The sequence below is a fragment of the Corylus avellana genome, chromosome ca10 (genome assembly GCF_901000735.1).
Source record: "Corylus avellana chromosome ca10, CavTom2PMs-1.0".
Lineage (NCBI taxonomy): Eukaryota > Viridiplantae > Streptophyta > Magnoliopsida > Fagales > Betulaceae > Corylus > Corylus avellana.
Window position 1 is genome coordinate 13,476,501 of NC_081550.1, and position 11,477 is coordinate 13,487,977.

At 38.7% G+C, this 11,477-nt stretch overlaps 1 long non-coding RNA gene and 1 other non-coding gene across 2 annotated transcripts; one reads left to right on the forward strand and one right to left on the reverse strand.

The window, feature by feature from the left end:
* Positions 1-441: 441 nt before the first annotated feature.
* Positions 442-916, forward strand: LOC132163292 (uncharacterized). Its single transcript, XR_009438276.1, has 2 exons — positions 442-551; positions 641-916. It is a non-coding gene; the product is annotated as an uncharacterized LOC132163292 (long non-coding RNA).
* Positions 917-9,647: 8,731 nt separating this feature from the next.
* On the reverse strand, positions 9,648-9,755 carry LOC132164823 (small nucleolar RNA R71). The gene has a single exon (XR_009438426.1). It is a non-coding gene; the product is annotated as a small nucleolar RNA R71 (small nucleolar RNA).
* Positions 9,756-11,477: the final 1,722 nt, after the last annotated feature.

Genomic DNA, 11,477 nt, shown 5'->3' on the forward strand with positions numbered 1-11,477 from the left:
ATCTCAGAAGGCTAGTGGTGTTTGTGAATGCTTGCCTCTCTTTTAACGATGATAGCCAGATTGCCTGGTAAGTGTAACAGTCAAAAATGAAATCAAATCAAAGGGTGGTAAATTCCCTCCTTTAAGGTGAACCCAACAAGCATAAATGTGCACCACAATATCATCTAATTTTGTGTCAAAGACTCCAACTACCAACTACTCCTAAGATGAAAGCACATGGACATGGCAGAAATGGAACCATTTAGCATTGCCTCAGAGACCAGGTTAACAACAAATTATATATATATATATATATACATGGCAGGTTAACAACAAATTTCATCTTAGGAGTCGTTGGTAGTTGGAGTCCATACTTTATCAAAGTCTTGTTGAATGGTAGATGAGGAAAGGATGGTGCCATGTATATATATATATACCTTCACTGGAAAGAAATTCAGACCCATATCCTCCCATATACTTTTACTGCTATTGTCTGCAATGGATCCACCTCCACCGTCAAGCGCACCACTGCTGGCCCCACCTCCAACTGGGCCTGGATTCTTGGACTGCTGGTGAGATGCTTTTTCCCGATTCATCCAACCCAGAATTTTTTTTATTTTATTTTTCTTTTTTCTAATTGCTGTGTCTTTTAATCCTGCAGTATGTGGTTTCTGTGCTGCTGTGGTTTATTCAGAAGCTGCTTCCCCCCACTCTTTGAGCCTGGGCCTCCTCCTCCCTAGTGCTGCATTTGTTTTATACCTTTCTTTCTTTTCTATGAGGGGTTTGTTTTGTGTATGTTACGGGAGATACCAAAAAAAACATGTTAGTTGACCAACTTCTTCTTTTCTACTCATTGTAAACTCAAATTTATTTCTCTTTTACCCTTTCATTCATCTTCTCTGCTCAATCTAATAATGTATGCGGATGCTTAAATTCAGTATTCATATGTTGCAGAGGTGTCAGTTCCTCACATTTGTGCTTTGTAAAAATTGGCACTAACTAAATTGCCCTTTTCTCTATTTCCTCTAAAGGTTTGTCTGTCTGAATTGAAAACCACAGTAAATATATATTTGTTCACGCCTGCAGGAACCTATAAACACACAAAAACTTAAAAATCTTGAAATTTAAAAGCTGTGTTTAGGAATTGAAAAGATCCCTTATTGCAAAATTGGGGTGGAAAATCTCGCCTTTGGGTCTCCAAATTCAAAGAGAAATACCAGAATAATGTGGATTTTCTCCACTCAGTCTCCTTCGGACTTGGGAGGTGGTTCCTGGATCTGAAAGGTTGAAACTGTTTCTATGGAAAGTCTTTTGGAACATACTTCCAACTAAGGTATGCCTGACCTCCTTTGTCCCCTTTGCAACATTGAAGAGGAATCTCTTGAGCATGTTTCCCTCCGGTTTGCCTTTGCTCTTGTTATATGGAGAGAATCCTCTTGCCTCTTGATATACTTTAGCTTTGGGGAATTTTTCTGAGGCTAAATGGGTCTCTTTCATTATTGAACCAGAATGTACCCTTAGCATTCCCAAGCAAGAGAGGCTCACCTTTTTCAAGATTTGGCCTCTATAACTTATGACTTGTTGCTTTGGCCTCTATTATCAGTTTACTTACCTCGAACACTTAGATCCAATCCACGGCACACTGAATGATCTAACTCCCTAAGTTTAGTAAAACACTAATCATAGACCCTAAACACACTTAGAGACCTAAAACACACATTGGAAACCCTAAAACAAGCTTTCAAGGCAATTAGGATCGATCCTAAGAGTTTTGGAGTCAATCGTGGTTATAATCGATCTTAGGGGCTGGAGATCAATCCTGCCAGGGCTAGGATCAATCATGTCTAGCAGAGGATCGATCCTGCCTGTACCACAATTAGTCCTGGTGCATTCCAATACTAAGCCTCCAAACACACATCCAAACAATTTCGAACATCCATAGGGTTCTTACAACATTCGAAAACGTCCAAGAATAATTTTAGGTGTCAAGGTTACACTTTTTAATATGAGATTATCAAGAGTTTACCTTAATTACCTTAATACGATCATAAAGTAAATTAATGTGTGTGTTTGTTTTTCTTTAAATGATTGTCTGAACACATAAATCATAACACATCAACTCAATTCATAGGTGGTGTTTGTTAAACACCACCATTCCACTAAACACTATTCATCTCATTTTTCCAAAAAAATCAACATCAAAACATTTTCACTTTTTATATCACATAATTCACTTTTTATATTACATCATATACTTTTTACTACTATTCAAATAAAAAAATCACTACAAAACAAAATTTTTTTCACTTTTCAATACCACTTTTTTACTTTTCTATACCAATCATTATTTTTTAATTTTTTGTAAGAGTGTCTTGGAAAAGCCTTGTTGTTTAACAAACAAGGCAATAACCTTTATTTTAAAATAATCAAACGATAAGAAACGTATAGAATATCAATTTACTTTGTTTGAAAACTATTGCTTAAAACACGTATTTCTTTGAAAACAATTCATCTTGTCATGAAAAGGTAATCCAAAAAATCAGAAGTCATGGCTACAACAGAAATACAATAAGAAACTAAAGGATTATTTATCGAGGTCTTCAGCAATTTCTTCAACCTTTTCAACTCTTTATCAACTACAGACCTAAGTATGAGCTCTATATGACACCTAACAATATCAAAATAATCGTGCTTGAAAATCTTCATTTAAGTTCACGTGGGAATTACTCACTTTGTTCGTAGTAGTCCTCTAATAAGTCTCCTCCGTGCAGGTTAGTCCCCTCGTCTGCAAGTTATTTTATCATTAGTTGAGCCTTAAGATAAAAATCCAAACCTAGCACACAAAAACCTCGGCTTTTTGCATTCGCCTAGAAAATTGTTATAATGTTACAGGGACCATTAAAACGGTTATTAGGACGGTACCGTTAAGACGATTCCTGGTCAGTGACTCCTACCTCCAAAAATCTCTCCTTTACGCCATACACGTCGTTCTGGGACCCAAAAATGTTTCATTTCCAACCCCACTATGTAACGTCTAAAAGCATAGACTATAATGTAAAATCACAAGTTTTGTTTTCAAGAGCACATATTTCTTACAAAAATCTCAACTTTCCTCTTCTCCACTATTTCTCTTCTACCAACACTTCAAATGACCCAAGGATCTACACATCATCGCATCTAGGAGCTAATGATCTACCTTTTGCAATGTGAAAATCGTTTTCGAACACACCACTCTTAAAAGTCACTCTCTAACCCTAAAACTAGAGGTTTGTTTAAAGAAAATTCTTACTTTATCTTCGAAACTTCTAACACACACAATCCCACAAAAATAAGAGATTACTAAGCTAAATTACAAACGAAACATATAGTAAAGAAATATATTAAGGATTGGGGTAAGAGATTACCTCTCTTGAAGATTTGAAGTTCAAAACTTTTAAGAAATTACCCCCCCCCCTCTCTCTCTCTCTCTCTCTCTCTCTCTCTAGTGTTAAAAGGTTGAGAACTCACAGAAATGGGTGTTGAGGGTTTGATTAGAAGACCTTCCCCACACCTATGCAGACTTGGCTTCATTTGATTTGCATGTAGGTTGTCATTGTTCGGATGGTCCTCGAACTGTTAAGACAGATTTTAAATTTCACCTATGACATAGGCTGTTCGGATTAATAGAACTCAAACAAACTCTCATTATAATTGTCTCTCACACTTCTGGAGACTTCTACATTCATTTAAATAGAGACATTCTTACATGTTTACTAAATAAAACCACATTAATTGAGAGTATTCATTTTTTGTAACTGTCAGAATGTGAAGTGGAATGGACTTTGGTAACATTAGAAATGGACGGAAGTGGAAGTCAGTAATAGACTTTGAACTTTTGTGTAGTCTTCTTATCCTTTAATAATTATGTTCTAATACGGATGATTATCAAATGACTATCCAATTTTTTCGTTAGATACCATTTGGACAATTTTTTTGGGTGAAATTTTTTCTAAGTGCTTTATTAAGTTTTATAAATTGGCCCTATTAAGTGTTCAAAACCATAAGTGATTGTACCTTTATTCTCAAGTGCTTAGAGGGTTCTGTGAGGTTTTGTCAAGAAGCTATTAGAAGGACGTCATGACGGTATCAAATCTGGAAGAACATATACTCTTGACATGTTTTCATCAAATAGCTGTCAGAAGCCCATCATGACGTTCTTGCATCTAGAAGAACATATACTTCGAAAAAATAAAATTCATTTTTAAAATATAAATCATTTTGAAAATACACAGTTTTGAAATGATTATGTTTGACATGGATTTTGTTCTCTTAAAAAAAAGAATCCTCCACTTTTTAGGATCGATCATCATGCGATAGACACTCAATTTTGAGTGCCTAAAACCCTAGAAACTCGACCTTAATTCGTTTCTAACCCCCGTAACCCTAGAGAACTTTGTTTTGGATGATCGTCTAGCTTCTAGGAGCTTGAAAGTGAAGGTGAGACATGGAAGAAGCCCAAAATTGATGTTTTTTGCAAGTTCCTAAGCTGTATTCGTGTTCTTTCTATCCATTTTCGCAAGGTAAGCCTATAACCTTGATGTTTCTTTTATACTTCTATCCAAAACCCATAATCCTTGAGTTTCTTAATGTTTATAGGTTCTGTCCATGTTGTTTGGTTATTTTAATTGTGTTTTTATTGATGAGATGAATTGTTTTCAAAGGAATATGTGTTTTAAACCATAGTGAAAGAATCCTTACTTCAGTTCTACTTCCACAAACAAACAACACAAATAAACTAAAGATTAACAAAGTGTCACAAAGACAAAATCATCATAAAACACAACACAAAATTTGTTGACGAAGTGGAAAACCATTTGAACCAATCAAAGGTAAAAACCACTTCGGGGCAGCCAAACCAGAGAAATCATTATATGAAAATCCAGTTTACAGACTATAGACGATACTCACAACCCTTGAGAATCTCTAGACTCTGTAAAAATGACAAGCTCCTAGCTCATCACCAACCTGACCATCTTTATGGAGCACATTTCCTTACCGACCATTCGGTAGACTCTTTCACTTTGTAGCAAACAGACCTGTTGAGTAGTGGAATGAACAACAACCAAACAAGAGCAAAGGACAGTGTAATACCCCGATATATCACCTTTTTATTATAGTATTAAAGATTTCTTAATCGGTTAATAATTCCTTAAAATAAAACCATAAAACACGTGGCCTAAACCTTCTTTGATTAACCCAAGCCCTTAAGGCCTTTTAACAAGCAAAAGCCCAAAATACCCTCACTGGGCGAGCGCTCACCCAGGGGACAACATGAGCGCTTGTATGAATAGTGCAATACCCAATCGTACCTCTGAGTTTTTGACATTTTGTGAACAGTACACAAGCACTCGCTGCTAGAGTACGTGAGCACTCGTTGACCAATTTTTAGACTCTTGGACAATACCCAAATTGCACACCTAAAAAGTATTTTTAATCCATTGTGAACAGTACACAAGCGCTCGACACCAACACGAGTGCTCGCACCTTTTCAAGATTTTCCCTGCAGTGTCCCCAGCTTTTTTCCCCTATATAAACCCACCCTCCACACGACCCTTAACCCTCATTTTAGCCCCTGTTGCCCTAGAGAAACCCTGCCTAGTTGGTTTTTGAGAGTTTGTGAGGTTTTTGAGTGTTCTTGGAGAAGGAGGGGGTGTGGAGCTCTAGCTATCGTCTAAGGTAACTTTTTAACCCTTCCTTCATGCTTTTCTATTTGTTGATTACTCTCCTAGTGTTACAAGTATTAAAGATACCATGACAAGTTCTTGTAAAAGCGAAGAACGATTTCGAAAGGTTTTTAACCCACCATTGTTCTCTCTAACAGTTGCATGATAATATGTCTTACACTTGGATGTGTGTATTTCTTAACGAAACCACGATTCTTTTAAAAGGCTTTTAGACACTTTTCTTTGATTCCTTGTTGTGGCATTGAGCCTAGGAAAGAAGATACCAACCCATAGTCTTAGATAGAAGCCTAAAAACATTTTGGAGATTTTTGGCCAAACTCTAGTCCCTGGCCGAACGCTCGCCCTAGGGAACGAGTGCTCGATTAGAGAGAGAGGGGTCCCTTTTGGTTAGATGGATCCTCATAGAGTTCTCTAGTACTACTTATGTCGATGAGTCGTGTTTTGTTATAGTTGAGATTCATGATGTCGGAGGACTCGAGCGAGCGTACGAGGTAAGTAAACACTTACAAACATTTTCGTTAAAAACTTGGGATATGTTAGCTAATCGGCGACGCGTATGATATGAGCATGTCTACTTTTTCTACTAACTTGGTAACTGCTTTAATAACTAGTTGATAAGATGCATTGTATGACATGGTACATTGGTATGTGTGGTATAATTGCCATGGACTTACTATATAGACTTGATTCTATAGTCAAATGTGTGTGTTGTTATATGGGCCTTGGATCCAATGGTTGTTTCGTGACCGACACAACCATTGCCTAATGGTTGGTCACTATAGGACGTACATCATTAGTAGCGTGGGCCACCCGAGGTCGTACTCGGTCGGGTTGCTAGTGTTATGGACAGAAGCGTACAATGGTTAGGGCACATGCATTGTATTACAGGTCCCTCGAGATAGCGTCAACCCTTCTGTGAAGGGGTAATATCTATGGTAGACCATATATGATAGTTATGACTTATAAAGCATTAGTTTTATGCATTAACATACTTAGGCGATTGCCGCCAGCAGTACACCATCTTTTATCAAACCAAACGATATTTTCAAGGTGTATTAATAGAGATAACACCTCTTTTCCATGTTTATCAAAACTGCATGTTTATTTCTACTTAATAATCATGAGCTCATGTCATACCCAATTGTGAGGTTTACTTACTAAGTTGTTAGACTTACGTGGTTATTACTCTTATAGGGAGCTTGTTCCTAGAACCCAAGGGTGGCATGGTCGCCACCATAGAATTTGCTTTAAGATCTTTATGCTGTTATTAGGTTTGCCTTATATTATTACTAGTTGCTCCATGTCTTTAATTTGAGGATTATACTTGCACTTGTTATGATTATAGACTTCTCAGATTTAGTTCACCTTCCTATGCATTAATTCTAATAATGCTTAGAGGGGCGGTTCCCCATTTAGCAACTAGCTGGTTAAACTAGTTAATTGCTAGTAACCCTGCTAGGCAGGTCAAGGCCAATTTTGGGGGCGTTACAGTATGGTATAAGAGCATACGGTCTGGCCGACCGTAGCAAACAATATGAGAATAGGATGCAATACCCTAGGTATAAATCTTAAGAGACCGGAGCATAGGATACACCTAGGTTCACTGATTGTTGTTTGATTGAGGTGCGGATTAGAGTAACAGCCCTCTTGATTGCTGCCAAATATTGTATCTTTGGGCCCCTTAACTTATGTTTGTTAAGCTCTTAGCTTTGTTATTTTCTAATGTTTTTTGTTAGTTTTAGTGTATTGCAGGTCATTGAGAGAAAACTGTGGTTTGAGGGTGGAAATAAGCAAAGAAATTGAAGATCCCTGGAAGTGCGATCGAGCGCACTGTGCTCGAGCCCATGCAAGGCACGCTCAAGGGCACGCATGCACCGCGGAAGACTCTTGCTGAACTGGCAACGCCGAAACCCTAGTTTAGGTTATAAATAACACATTTTTCTCTTGTAAAATTATATTGGAGGCGCCGTTCTCTGACTATTTTCGAGGTTTCACATTCTTCGAGCTCATTTTGCGTTCGTTTGTAAGTGTGATTAATTTTATGCTATTAATTGAACCCATTATGTTGTGTTTAGTCATGAGAGGCTAAGTCCTTAAACTAAGGTTGAGGATGAAGCCTCACCATTGGCGTACGTTCATACTTTTATGTTTTTGTTCATACGATTTTGATATCAAAATAAAGTTTGATGTTCTATTGTTGTTTCAATTGCAAGATTAAATTCGTGTGATTGATTGTGATTGTTTATTTGCAAAAGTTGGATATTTGATGTTTTTCATCCAGTGGATACATCGAATGATTCAATTTAAATCGGATATCCAATGTGATTTGTTGATTAAACGGATACATTGGATGATTTGGTTTAAGTTGGATATTCCTTGTGATTTGTACACGGATGGATTCATTGAATCTTTCGATGGGGTTTATAAATAATATAGCATGTTTGGATTTTTTATCACTCTTCAGATTTTATGAACGAAAACATAAAAGTGTGTCGTATTGATTTGGTGTGGTGGATTCTAAAAACCTTGGTGTTTTCTATCGATTGTTTTAATCATTTTCAATAGTTTATGTTTTATTTTGCATGACAAAGTCATGAACTTTGGAACTAGGTTAAAACATAATTTAGTTTAAATTAGAAATTGGTTTTTGCAAACACAACTCCCTATGGTTCGACCTCACACTTGCACACACTCTACTACAAACGACTCATGCGCTTGCGAGTGAATATAATTTGTACATCAAATTCTGGCGCCGTTGCCGGGGAGTTGTTTGTTGTTGTGAAAATTGATTTTTTTATTTAAATTGATTTTTGTTTTTCTACTAGTTTAGGTAGATTTTATTTAATTTTTCTTTTTGCAATTTTTGTTTATTTTTATTTGTTTTCATCATTCATCTAATAAAAAAAAAAAGAAAGTGTTTTGTTGCTTTTGTTTTTCTGCAGATTCGGAGAAAGTTAGTCCCTGCCAGTATGCTCGATTGTACCTCACCTGCGATCGAGCGCACTCTCGCATTGTGCAGTGAGCAAGCGCACCTGCGCTCAAGCGCATTTATACTCAATCGCACTCTAGTGACGATCGAGCGCACTACTAGATGGCACCACACACATTCACACTCGATTGCACCCCTATGACGACCGAGCGCATGTACGCTTGATCTCACCTTACCTGCGCTTGAGCACCTCCGCAGGCCGCATCAGCATACTAGAAGCAGCTAAGTGCAATTTTTGTTTTGTTTTGCAATTTCTTTGGTTTATTTTTGTTAAAATTTTGTTTCTGTTTTTATTATCTTTTGTTTGTTTGTTTTTCTTTTTGTGAATATTTCATTGTTGTTTAGTTAGTTTATTTGAGCTCTTGTGATTGGCGTATGCTTGGTCGGAGATCCTTGAATCTAGAGTTGATACCCTTAGATCCCGGCTTAGAAAGAAATCTTAGGAGAACTTGAAGAGCACCTGTTGAGAGTGAGAATAGAGGTGAAATGGGAGACCAAAGAGATAACATACCCCAGAATGTGGAGCAACCTAGGGTTGAGCATGAGGATCTGAGAGCTGAGAATTTTGAGCAAGCTAGAGCTTGGAATGTGGATTTCACTACATCCTTTAGGGATTTGTTCGCACCCGTTGCGACTAACTCCCATTCATGTATAGTGTTGCCACCAACCTATGCTACCCATTTCGATTTGAAGCCACATGTCATCCAACTCCTACCATAATTCCATGGCTTAGAACTTGAAAATCCTTATAGTCATGTAAAGAAGTTCAAGGACATGTGCACCACCTTCAAATTCCAAAATTTTTCTGAAAAGTCTATCCACCTTAGACTATTTTCTTTCTCCCTGCACGATAAAGCAAGGGCATGGTTGGATTCCAACATGCCCGGGTCCATTACATCTTGGGAAAGCTTGTTGAGCAAGTTTTATAACAAGTTTTTCCTAATGTCAAAGGTAAATGAATGCAGGAAGGAGATTAGCTCTTTCACTCAGGAGGAGGATGAGATGTTTTCAGAAAGTTGGGAGAGGTTCAAGGAGTTGTTGATAAGATGCCCTCCACATGGATATGAGGAGTGGAGACACGTTCAGTTCTTCTACCAAGGATTGACCCAATCCAACTGGAGTATGATCGAGTCAATGAATGGGAGGGCATTCTTAAGTTTGACGGGGGATGAAGCGTATAAGGTATTGGACAAGTTGTTTGACAGCTCACAGCAGTGGGATTTTTCGAGTTGTCGGGATAAATTTGCCCGTATCCCCAAGAAAGGAGGCATCTATGAGGTTAAGGAGGACACTAATTTGAGGATTAAGATAGATGCTCTCACCAAGAAGGTAGATGCTCTCGATGTAGGTCAGTCCATCAATGCTGCCAACACTTTCAATGTTGATAGTTGTTCCATCTGTGCTAGTCCTATGCACTTAGCACAGAATTGTCCATCTATGCCGACTTTTGGCGAGTATCCTATGGAACAAGTAAACGCTTTCAATGATTATCGAAAGCAGTCAAATGGACCATATTCTGAGACCTACAATCCAGGGTGGCAGAACCACCCTAATTTTTCATGGAAGCAGAACCAATCGATGAATCAGGGAGGAGCCCCTCATCATGCTCACAATCAATACCCTCCCGGATTTCCACTAGTTTCGACTCATGGTCGCTTGGCCCAGCCAGCACCATCACCTGCTTACCAAGCTCCCACTCAAGCACCAACGTCGATTTCATAGTCGTTGGAGGAAACTCTAAGGGACTTCATGAAGATGACCAGCCAATCCATCGGTGACGTGAGAAGTGCGACAATGGTCAACACCCAAGCAATTGCCAAGCTGGAGAGTCAGATGGGACAAATGGCAAGTCACTTGGGTGAAAGAGAGAAGGGAAAATTCCCTAGTCAGCTCGTGCCCAACCCGAAGGGACAATATGCGGTTGGAAGTTCATTAGATCCTATGCACGGGCAGGAGCAGGTGGAATCGATTGTCACACTGAGGTCAGGGAGACAAGTGGACAATCAAGTGGTTCTTCCTGAAGAGAACCCAGCTATGCCACAAGGGCAAGAGAGTGGCAACAAGGAGAAGAGAGATGCTGAGCCATCTATAGCCACGCCAATTGTTGAGGACCCTCCTAGGTCATTTGTGCCTAAAGCACCTTACCCTGAAAGGTTGCATGCACCCAAGAAAGGAGGGAAGTTTGAGGACATTCTGGAGGTGTTTAAGCAGGTCCAAATCAATATCCCATTTTTGGACACCATTCAACAAGTGCCTTCGTATGCCAAGTTCTTGAAGGACTTGATCACAGTTAAGAGGAGAACGAATGTCCCAAAAAAACCATTTTTTGACAGAGCAAGTTAGCTCTATCCTTCAGTGCAAGTTTCCCATTAAGTATAAGGACCCTGGGTGTCCTACCATCTCTTGACAATAGGAATCAACCAAATTGAGAAGGCGCTTTGAGATCTTGGAGCGAGTGTGAATCTCCTACCCTATTCAATTTACCTACAATTGGGGTTAGGAGAATTGAAGCCCATGTCCATGACACTTCAATTGGCTGATCGGTCAGTTAAGATACCACGGGGAATCATTGAAGATGTTTTGATCAAGGTGGATAAGTTTTACTTCCCCGTGGACTTCATTGTGCTAGACACAGAGCCGGTCCAGAATGTTGGGATTTAGATACCGGTGATTCTAGGGTGACCATTCTTAGCTATGGCTAACACCCTAATCAATTGTAGGACAGGGGTGATGATGATTTCCTTCGGAAATATGACAGTGGAGCTGAATATCTTTGATATCAGCAA